Source organism: Podarcis bocagei (genome assembly GCF_964188305.1).
Source record: "Podarcis bocagei genome assembly, chromosome: 2".
Lineage (NCBI taxonomy): Eukaryota > Metazoa > Chordata > Lepidosauria > Squamata > Lacertidae > Podarcis > Podarcis bocagei.
Window position 1 is genome coordinate 19235632 of NC_138126.1, and position 12018 is coordinate 19247649.

Consider the following 12018-nt stretch of genomic DNA (forward strand, 5'->3'; position numbering starts at 1 on the left):
CCTTGTTTATCTCTGTCTGACAGGTTACTTGATTGGATTGCCTGGGGAGCCTGGCCAGTCTTTTGTAATGATAAATACTTAGTTCCTGGGCCAGGTCACAGGCTCACACCCTATTCAAACACAGACATACCCTTAAGACAGGATTTGTGAGGAAAGAGACAATGGGGAGGTTTCCCACTTTGACCTTGCAGAGAAAACATTTGCTCAGTTTAGGAATCAAAATGGTTCCAGGTTGGTCTTCCTGTGCTGATCTATGTACCTGCTTGGTTGGTACACTTATGAACATTACCATATATCTAAGACCATAAAATTCCTATCACACTACATTGCTCTCGTGAAAGTAGGCTGCTGCTGTGTTGTTTTGCGCAAGCCAGCCTGATGGAATCGACACTAAGAGAAGCTGGTCAGCACTTCTTGGGAAACCGGGACCTGTCTCAAATATAAAAACGAAGGAAAACAAACTGTAAAGCAAAGTTACTGTGGAAGCCTCTTTATAGTGCAACTTGGAAATGCAGATGTGGAGTGCTTTTGCATGCAGATGTTGAGCCTTTAAACCTAGAAGGTTTCTTGGCGTTCTCCACCTGCAAGGATCTCAAGAGATCAAGAAATACCCTGGAGAACCTCGGCCAGTCTGAGCAACCTTTCTCCCGTTTTTTTCTCTAGCAGTTAACAGGGATCAGCAGACTTTTTCAGCAGGGGGCCGGTCCACCGTCTCTCAGACCTTGTGGGGGGCCGGACTATATTTTTTGGGGGGAAATATGAACGAATTCCTATGCCCCACAAATAACCCAGAGATGCATTTTAAATAAACACACACATTCTACTCATATAAAAACACGCTGATGCCCGGACCATCTGCAGGCTGGATTTAGAAGGTGATTGGGCTGGATGCGGCCCCCAGTCCTTAGTTTGCCTGCCCATGAGTAATACATATGTTGCCTCACAGCATGGACGTGATATGTAATGTACTGGGGTTGTCCATTCTACTTGACTCTTATTAGGCGCTATTGTTTTTTATTTAACATTTGCAATATTGGTAAGAAATCTGGAAAACGAAGCTGTGTAACATTGCAGTCTTCAAATGCAAGCAGTCAGGTTGTTAGGTGGTTTTTTGGGATTGTAGCTGGGGGGTGGGTTGGGGGGGGAAGCATCGAAATCATAGCTGTCAACATTTCCCTTTTTTTAAGGGGAAATCCCTTATTCCGAATAGGATTCCTTGCAAGAAAAGGGAAAAGTTGACAGCTATGATCGAAATGTAGTATTTCATAAGAAAGGATAAGACAAGATGCAAGGTAGATGTGGACTGCAGATAACGCCACTTTACCAAAACAGTAATGGGAGGACTCTGGATACAGAATAAACAGAGTTTGTAAGCAACCCGAGACAGAAACCTTGCCTTTTACGATCTGCTTCCTCCGATCACATGCATGCTCTGCGGTCAGGAGCAGGCGGATGTGGCCGCCTGCTATTCTGCCTTCCTTACGTGCCAATATTCTCTTTCTGTTGGCAGGGTTTTGAGTGTATACTAATGTTTTCCACATCAAGGAAGTTTAGAGTTTGAGCAACAATATGCCACTTCCTTCCTTAATGGGCACACACACACACACACAAACACACTTTAACTAATCTCCTGCCGCCACACGAGCCTGCTGTAACCTACTTTTAAACTACAGTGGTACCTCGGGTTACATACGCTTCAGGTTACATACGCTTCAGGTTACAGACTCCGCTAACCCAGAAGCAGTGCTTCAGGTTAAGAACTTTGCTTCAGGATGAGAACAGAAATCGTGCTCTGGCGGTGCAGCGGCAGCGGGAGGCCCCATTAGCTAAAGTGGTGCTTCAGGTTAAGAACAGTTTCAGGTTAAGTACGGAACTCCGGAACGAATCAAGTACTTAACCTGAGGTACCACTGTATTTCCAGAGTTTCGAAGAGTCCTGCTCGATCAGGGCTAATGAACATCTAATGCAGCTTCGTGCCTCTGAGAAGCCCACAAGCCAAACCTGAGGACAACACAATCCTCTGCCCAGTTGTGAGACTCAGGAACTCGTATTTAGAGAGACGCCATCTCCAGGAGATTGGATTTGTCCAGTCACCTTTAAAAGCCATCTAGGGCTGCATTCACACAATGCCTTTGAAGCGCGGCAATACCGCTTTAAGCAGTCGCGGCTTCCCCCAAAGGATCCTGGGAGTTGTTGTTTGTTAAGGGTGCTGAGAGTTGTTCCAAGTTCTCCTCTTCCCCCTCACAGACTTACAATTCCCAGAGTTCCCTGGGGAAAGGGATTGATGGTTAATCCACTCCGTCAGAATCGACAGCACTGGGTTTGATAGCCAAAGAGTTTGCACTGGCAGAAGGCAGGTTGCGAATATTCCTAAACATGGGAAGAACAGCACTGGAATTTGCGTTCCCAGGGCCGTTTTCTTAAAACGTTTACGAACTGTTTAAAAATACATTAATCGCAAAATGTTCCAAGATTTAAAATATAGCACTTTTTCTCTTTTTTAAAAAAAAGATATTTATTGAAATTTTCAGAATATTACAAAATTTAAAAAGAAAAATACAAAATAAAAATAGTTAAAAACAATTCGCTCTTTCAATGACTTATCTTTCATTTGCTTATTTCCCGGACCTCCTCACGCCTCCCTTTTCTGTATTCCTGTTCAGATAGTTAGTTCAGCAAATCCCTCCCCTCTTTATTTATCCTGGTCTTCAATCTTAAAATATTGTAACGTTGGATTTTTACCTATTAATCTTCCATTTTCTCGTATTCCCTTATAACATTGCAGCTATAGACCACTTAGTTTCTATCCAACATCATTCTAACATTCATTAATTTTACAATATTTCTATAAATAGTCTTTAAATTTTTTCCAATCTTCTTCCACCAACTCTTCTCCCTGGTCTCGGATTCTGCCAGTCATTTCTGCCAGTTCCATATAGTCCATCACCTTCATCTGCCATTCTTCCAAGGTGGGTAGATCTTGTGTCTTCCAATACTTTGCGATAAGTATTCTTGCTGCTGTTGTGGCATAGATAAAGAAAGTTCTATCCTTCTTTGGCACCAATTGGCCGACCATGCCCAGGAGAAAGGCCTCTGGTTTCTTCAAGAAGGTATATTTAAATACCTTTTTCATTTCATTATATATCATCTCCCAGAAAGCCTTAATCCTTGGGCACATCCACCAAAGGTGAAAGAATGTACCTTCAGTTTCTTTACATTTCCAACATTTATTATTGGGCAAGTGATAGATTTTTGCAAGCTTGACTGGTGTCATGTACCACCTGTATATCATTTCCATAATATTCTCTCTTAAGGCATTACATGCCGTAAATTTCATACCTGTGGTCCACAAGTGTTCCCAGTCAGCAAACATAATGTTATGTCCAACGTCTTGTGCCCATTTAATCATAGCAGATTTCACCGTTTCATCCTGAGTATTCCATTTCAACAGCAAGTTATACATCTTTGACAAAATCTTAGTTTTAGGTTCTAACAGTTCTGTTTCTAATTTTGATTTTTCCACCTGGAAGCCAATTTTCTTATCCAAATTATATGCCTCCATTATCTGATAATAATGAAGCCAGTCTCGCACTTTATCTTTTAATTTCTCAAAACTCTGCAGCTTCAATTTGTCTCCTTCTTGTTCCAAAATTTCCCAATATTTCGGTCATTTGGCCTCCATGTTGAGCTTTTTCTGAGCCTTTAGCACTTTTTCTCTTTGCTGATATTTTTTGTTGGAGCAGGGGGCAAGGGACATGTTATCGCACAGCATCAGAATATATCCTGCATTTCTCTCTTGATTTCAGTGGATAGCTCTCATTTCAACCACGGCGTAGATTTAAAAATGGGCTTATCCGGCAAAAACCTTGAAATTCATCACACAGTTGTATGTATTTAATATATGCACAGAAATGCCTGTCCTTGGGGACTTATTAAGACTGTTTGAAATATATTGCTTTATTTCGATTATTTCATTTCCTCTTTCTTCCACGGCTCAGATCCCCAAGTGGTCCCCCACCCAGGCATTCACTAACCTCAGCCTTTGCTCATCTTCAGCCCAGCTGCTGTACTGCACGCCTTCCGGCCACATCCTGAGATAGCATTGTCCCGGGGGAAACCCAGGGTTGCCACCAAACGTACAATCAGCAGGAAGTCAGAGTCAATCCTTCCTCCCAACCCTGCCAAAAATCACAATACAGTGGTACCTCGGGTTAAGTACTGTTAACGGAGAAATCCGAGGGCTCCCTTGGACAAAAAAGCAAGGGCACCAACCAGGAAAATTGGAGCAAAACAGCAGCCAGTAGGCTTGGTCTTTATTGAAACTGTCGCGACAGGACTCCAACTCACTGCAAGATGGAAGCCCCAAACAAAAGAGCCCCCCCAAACTTTTATTAGCTGCTAATCCCCATGTTAAAGGTAAAGGAACCCCTGATCATTAGGTCCAGTCATGACCGACTCTGGGGTTGTGGCGCTCATCTTGCTTAATTGGCCGAGGGAGCCAGCGTACAGCTTCCAGGTCATGTGGCCAGCATGACTAAGCCGCTTCTGGCGAACCAGAGCAGCGCACGGAAACGCCATTTACCTTCCTGCCGGAACGGTACCTATTTATCTACTTGCACTTTGACGTGCTTTCGAACTGCTAGGTTGGCAGGAGCAGGGACCGAACAACGGGAGCTCACCCCGTCGTGGGGATTCGAACCGCCGACCTTCTGATCGGCAAGCCGTAGACTCAGTGGTTTAACCCACAGCACCACCCCCAAACTACATTACTCATACATCATGGTTACATCATGAAACGGGAGGTCTGGTGGCAGTAATCTGAGCATCCTGGACCCTGCCCCATGGTTCTCCTTGCCCTCCACCAAACGCTCATCAAGTGTAACAAAGATATTTTAAAAAATTAACATTTATTTGCACTTCAAATAGGGCAGTGGATGCTGTCCTGCCTACCCTCAGCTGGTGCTGTGTGTGTGTGTGTGTGTGTGTGTGTGTGTGTGTGTGTGTGTGTGTGTGGCTGCCTATCCAGCCTCCTCCTCCTTGGCCTCAGTTTTCCCCTTGCAGAACTCAGCAGGGAGCGGGATGGGCAGACAAAAATGAGATGGCTCTGCCTCTCAATGGCTCTGGCGCCACCTACTGTTGGCTTTGCTGTCTTCCATCCTGCCAGTCCCAATGGCCACCAAAAGATGGATAGAATGTAGATCAGAGGTAAAGAGCTGGTTATCTCTTGGTCTGAAGAGTTCGGAGGAAAAATGGACTGGAACAACTCTGGGATCAAATCTGGAGCAAACTACTGTTTGGATCTATCTCAATTAGAATTCGAGAAAATGCTTTAAAAGATCACTGGTACATGTGTGCCCAGCAGGACTATATAGAATTCAACACTGGTGACTATATAGAATTCAACACCAGTGTTGAAGCAATGATTCTTCAACATCAACTTCGTTGGACTGGTCATGTTGTGCGGATGCCTGATCCTCCAAAGCAACTACTCTATTCCAAACTTAAAAGTGGAAAGCGTAATGCTGGTGTTCAACAAAAGAGGTTCAAAGACTGTCTCAAGGTAAAAGAAATGCAGTATAAACACTGACAACTGGGAAACACTGGTCTGTGAGCGCTCCAGTTGGAGAATAGCCTTTACTAAAGGTGTCATGGGCTTTGAAGACACTCGAACTCAGGACACAAGGAAGAAATGTGCTAAGAGGAAGGAACGCTTGGCAAATCCACACCGTGATCAACTCCCACCCAGAAACCAATGTCCCTACTGTGGAAGGACGTGTGGATCCAGAATTGGCTTCCACAGTCACTTACGGACTCATTGTTAAAACCGTATTTATGGAAGACAATCTTACTCGGCAACGAATTATCGCAGAAGAAGAAGAAGGAGGAGGAGGAGGAGGAGGAGAAGATATAGAATTAATCAAAGGACATCCAACCTTTGCTGACAGGGATGCAATTTATGTGGCTCTCTGGTACACAGGTGGTGGTTTTGCCCACAGATTATTCCCTTTTGGGGGAAAGTTTTTCAAACAACCGAATGATGGTACAATTGCTACAACCAGACCCAAAATTATCCCTACTATCTTCTTTTCCTACTCAGATGAAGAGCACAACCCATAAAGGCCTCTTCCTCCATTTTTTTAACCACAGCTAGATGAGTGATTGCAAGAAAGAAAGGAAATGGAAAAGGAAAGGAAAACTTTAAATGCAAATTGTTTTGAAGTTCGGTTTTCGCAAGTATGGGAAAATTATGAACCATTTCACAAAAGGAATAACGATCAGAAAACTCACCCCTTCTATACGACATAAAATCATGGAATTGTAGAGTTTGAAAAGACCAGTATCCTTTTACTGACTTTGTTAAAGCAATCAAATGTGGTTTTCACCTTCCATCAACTCATGGAATCTTATGGAGAGATGTTTTCATTTGATTGCCTTTCTCAGAAAGTCCAAAACTGCAACCATCAGCTACTGTTTTTCTTTCTTTTCTGTACAGCTTTTTTGGGTATGGTTCGTTACTTACAATTAAAAATTACAATTAAAAATTAATTTTTTAAAAAAGAGAGGAAAAATGGATCACTAGGATACAGCTCTGAAACTAAAGAAAAGTAATGTTTGCAGGTGAGCATGGTGAGGTTAGTCTATATGTGATGATAAGAGCATGTGATGGTATCAGCATGCCCAGGAAATGTCTGGTACCCAGCTTCATATAACTAACATGCTTAAGTCTAATTAATCCATGAAGGGGTTAAAGCCATAGAGCAAGCTGTCCTGCCAGGCTTACCCCACCTTGGGAGGAACTAGGTAATCAAGCTTTTGTTCCCCCTCCAGTCTACCAGAGAAGCTCATTGTGTCAGGAGGTCTAAGCTAGTTGCTGCAGCTTAGCTGCTTGACTCTCATCAATTGTTATTGAGTTCCTATGCAAATAGTTCAGGAACTTTCACCACTCAGCATGTGGTAAAATATTCTGCATCTTGCACTCATCTGTGGGCATCCCCATGACCTTCTTGTTCCTGGGATTGCAAAATGCTGTTTTTGCACCACTTTTGCTGTTTTTGTGCTCTTTTAGGGCCAGCGTGGTGTAGTGGTTAAGAGCGGTGGACTCGTAATCTGGGGAACCGGGTTCGCTTCCCCACTCCTCCACATGCAGCTGCTGGGTGACCTTGGGCCAGTCACACTTCTCTGAAGTCTCTCAGCCTCACTCACCTCACAGAGTGTTTGTTGTGGGAGGAAGGGAAAGGAGAATGTTAGCCGCTTTGAGACTCCTTCGGGTAGTGATAAAGCGGGATATCAAATCCAAACTCTTCTTCTTCTTTTCATGCCACCTGTTGCTTCTACCCTTGGAAGATTGAATGTATTGACCTCGGCTGTACTTAAGGGACGATTCCTACAGATTCCACACGAAAAACGCTTATGTCCCTGTGGAGATGGCAGTCCCGAATCAGTGGTGCATGCCCTCTTGGCTTGCACTCTTTATAAAGACTTGAGGACTGAGATTATCACCCCTCTCTTATTGTCCATTCCAGGTTGCCCAACCACTGTGTCTTTTCTTCTGACAGATCAAGAGGAGTGGGTGCCAGCAAAAGTTGCAAGGTTTTTAGCTGGGGCAATCAGAATAAGGTCCACTATTTGCACTGGCTCCCGGTGGAGTATCGGGTCAAGTTTAAGGTGCTAGTTTTGACCTTTAAAGCCCTTTGTGGCTTAGGGCCCTCGTATCTATGGGGCGGCCTCTCCTGGTCTGCCCCACAGAGGACCTTAAGGTCCATGAATAACCATAGTTTAGAGGTCCCGGGCCCTATAGAAGTCAGACTACCCTCCACCAGGGCCAGGGCCTTTTCAGTGATGGCTCCGACCTGATGGAATGCTCTGTCCCATGAGACTAGGTCCCTTCAGGATTTAACCTCCTTCCGCCGGGCCTGTAAGACAGAGCTATTCTGCCTGGCCTTTAATTTGATCTTTTATTTCCCTTCTCTTCCTTCCCCTCCCTTTTATGAAGATCACCCGCTCTGAAACCCCACAGCTAATTTTCCCCTGGCCTCCTCACTGGCCCAAGTAAGACCAATTCAGCCAGGTAGCCCTGGGGATTATCTAATTGATTTTTTAATTTTTAATTTTATTGTTATTCATGTTTTTATACTGTATTTCATGCTGCTTTTATAATTGTTTTAAAGTGTTTTAAATTTGTTGTTAGCCACGTTGAGCCCGGTTTTTGAACCAGGAAGGGCGGGGTATAAATAAAAAATTATTATTATTATTATTATTATTATTATTATTATTATTATTATTATACCTCTGATTCAGGACCCTAAAGTGTGTTTTATATAATCAACTTTTTATTTCTGTTCTTTGTATATTGCATTGCTGTTTTGTTGCTATGGCCGATGGCTGATGCAAATAAAGATTCATTCATTCATTCATGCCACTTGTGGGTTCGGGACTATGAGTGTGTGTGCATGTGTGCGTTGAACGTGCTTAAATGGGGAACAGACAAACCGTAGAGCTGATTGGAGGTCATATAACACACACACACACACACACACACACACACACACACAACATGAAAATGCCCTTAATTTTTAATCTTGCAGTCACATCATAATCTTATTTAGAAAATGTGTTCATTTTCTAGTAAGCTGGGCATGTTAAAAAATGGTAATATGGAGCTCAGTACTGCAAAAACAAAGCTCAACCTGCTGTTTACCCGCCTGTAGCGCAACCATTAAAGGCACAGAGCCCATCTGTCCTAATATTAAAGCAAAGCTTGACCTGTTTGTTTTCTGTGTCCAGGGCAGCTGTTTATCAGCTCCATCTGGTACGCAGGCTGAGACCCTACCTGTCCGCAGACTGTCTTGCCAGAGTGGTGCATGCTCTGGTTATCTCCCGCTTGGATTACTGCAATGCACTCTACACGGGGCTACCTTTAAAGGTGACCCGGAAACTGCAATTACGGTAATCCAGAATGCGGCAGCTAGACTGGTGACTGGGAGTGGCCGAGACCACATAACACCGGTCCTGAGAGACCTGCATTGGCTCTCAGTACGTTTCCGAGCACAATTCAAAGTGTTGGTGCTGACCTTTAAAGCCCTAAACGGCCTCGGTCCAGTATACCTGAAGGAGTGTCTCCACCCCCATCGTTCTGCCAGGACACTGAGGTCCAGCGCCGAGGGCCTTCTGGCGGTTCCCTCACTGCGAGAAGCCAAGTTACAGGGAACCAGACAGAGGGCCTTCTTGGTAGTGGCACCCACCCTGTGAAACGCCCTCCCACCAGATGTCAAAGAGAACAACAACGACCAGACTTTTAGAAAAGACATCTGAAGGCAGCCCTGTTTAGGGAAGCTTTTAATGTTTAACAAGTTATTGTATTTTAATATTCTGTTGGAAGCAGCCCAGAGTGGCTGGGGAAACCCAGCCAGATGGGTGGGGTATAAATAATAAATTATTATTATTATTATTATTATTATTATTATTATTATTATTATTATTATTATTATTCACGCCTGTTGTGCAGCTGAGAGTCTGTCCCAGTTTTAAACAAAGCTGTACCTGCTGTTTACCTGCCTGTACCGCAACCATTAAGGCACAGAGCCCATCTGTCTCAATTTTAAAGCAGAGCTTGACCTGTTTGGTTTCCCGCCTGTTGTGCAGCAGAGAGTACGTCCCAGTTTTAAACAAAGCTGTACCTGTTGGTTTTCTGCCTGCCGTGCAGCCTTTAAGTTGCACTTTTTTTTTTTTTTAAGTGACCAAACCCTAATGGCTCAGTTGGTTAGAGCGCATGGTTCCAATCAAACTGAACAGAAGCCCCCCCCCCCCCAAAAAAAACCCCACTCCAAAGCAAAGACCTTCCCCTGCCCTGTGGTCTCTTCTCTCTCAGCAGCGCCTGCAACTGCGAGGCAGCAGCCAGCAGGTGGCTGCAAATCCTCTTTGTTCTTCCGTGCGATCCTGCCGGCGAAGCGGGGGGGGGGGGGAGAGAGAAAACAGCAGACTGCGGGCTGATGGGAAAGTGGTGGTGTCAGAGAGCCAGGAAGGGTGTGCCTGGCGGAGGCAGGAAGAAACAAGCGGGGATTCAGCTGCAGCGGGCGAGCGGGTGAGTGAGAAGGGGGCGCCGATTTGCAAAGCGGGTGCGTGGCTGGCAAGAACCCACGCGCTCCCTCGTGCATTGCGATCTCGCATGCGCCCTTTGCAATCTTTTTTTCTCTTTTTAAAGCATGCATATATATCTATTAAAACGGCCCTGGCCCTGCCGGCCTTGTTGTTGTTGTTTTCTTTGGAGACCACCTCCTGCTGGCCTCCCCACCCCACCCCCGTCCTGCACGTCTCGCCTCAACCCGCTAGTCCTCATCGCGGTTCCGCCTTAGGAAAGCTTCAAAAGCGCCCCGGCGCAATGGGCAGCAGCAATCCGAATAATTACACCTTTTCAAGGGAAATAAATAACACAGCCGCGCCCGGAGCGAATGCGCAGCCCGAGGCGACCTTTGGAAGCATTTACTGAAAAAGTGTGGTCTGTTTTTTTGGAAGCGGGGAAATTCTGGGATCCTTGTATGGAGCATGAATTGAGAAGCTGTCAAAGGCTGCTGAGTGTGCCTTTGTTTGTATGGGTTTGTGTGCGTGGTTCTCCTGTAATGCGTTGTGTAGGTGGGGCTGCCCGGAAACGGGATCAAAGGAAAGCTGTGCTGATTCCGCTGTCCGATCCAGTTCAGCACAATTCAAGGTGCTGGTGCTTCCCGCGCATATACTTGCATTGCAAGGGGGTTGGGATAGATGACCCCCGGGGGTCCCTTCCACCTCTGCCATCCTAAAATTCTGTGATTCCTTTCAAAGCTCTACAGGGCAGGTGACCCCATGACCCATGCAGGCAGTCCCAGCAGTGTCAGGTTCCCCATAGCAGCCATAATAATAATATAATAATAATTTATTATTTATACCCTGCCCATCTGGCTGGGTTTCCCTAGCCACTCTGGGCAGCTTCCAACTGAATATCAAAAACAATACAGCATCAGACATTAAAAACTTCCCTAAACAGGGCTGCCTTCAGTTGTCTTTTAAAAGTAAAATAGTTGTTTATTGCCTTGACATCTGCTGGGAGGGCGTTCCACAGGGCAGGTGCCACTACCGAGAAGGCCCTCTGCCTGGTTCCCTGTAACCTCGCTTCTCGCAGCGAGGGAACCACCAGAAGGCCCTCAGCACTGGACCTCAGTGTCCCGGCAGAACGATGGGGGTGGAGACGCTCCTTCAGGTATACAGGATCCTTTGTGGTGTAGTGGTTAGAGCCCTAGACTAGGACCTGGCAGATCAGGGTTCAAGGTCCTGCTCAGCCCACTGGTTGACTGGGAGCCAGTCACCCTCTGCCTGGCCAACCTACTTCGCAGGGTTGTTGTGAGGATAAAGCGGACGGGGGGAGTGTGTACACCATCTTGAGCGAGCTCTTTGGAGAACACATGGAATATACAGTGGTACCTCAGGTTAAGAACTTAATTCATTCTGGAGGTCCGTTCTTAATCTGAAACTTTTCTTAACCTGAGGTACCACTTTAGCTAATGGGGCCTCCCGCTGCCGCCGTGCAATTTCTGTTCTCATCCTGAAGCAAAGTTCTTAACCTGAGGTACTACTTCTGGGTTAGTGGAGTCTGTAACCTGAAGCGTCAGTAACCTGAATCGTCTGTAACCCGAGGTACCACTGTAAATGCAATAAGAACAACTTGGGGCCAGAGTAGTCTGGCTGCCTACTCCATACAATTAATGCACATCTCCCTTGCACTCACCTAAAGAATCCCATGGGCTGTTGTTTGCCCCTCAGAGAGCTACAAATCCCAGCACCCTTAGCACACTACAGTTCCCAGGATTATTATTCGTTTTTTTGGCAGGATGTATGTGTGTGTGTGTGTGTGTGTGCACGCTTTAGACGTATGTTGTAAGAAGCCTCTGCCTGCCCAGAGACCCTTCCCAAATGGCATGATCAGATGGCCTCCTGAACAAGCAAATGTTCAAAAAGTTGCCCCAGGTATCTTGCCGTCATTCCCCCACT

At 45.4% G+C, this 12018-nt stretch overlaps 1 protein-coding gene across 1 annotated transcript in view; it reads left to right on the plus strand.

Moving 5' to 3' along the window:
* The first annotated feature begins 9976 nt into the window (after positions 1–9976).
* The window catches only part of FLOT1 (flotillin 1), a 29303-nt gene continuing 27261 nt past the window's right edge, over positions 9977–12018 (plus strand). The window contains exon 1 of the mRNA XM_081183175.1: positions 9977–10081. The gene's annotated coding sequence lies outside the window, so the exon portion shown is untranslated. The remainder of the gene's footprint in view (positions 10082–12018) is intronic.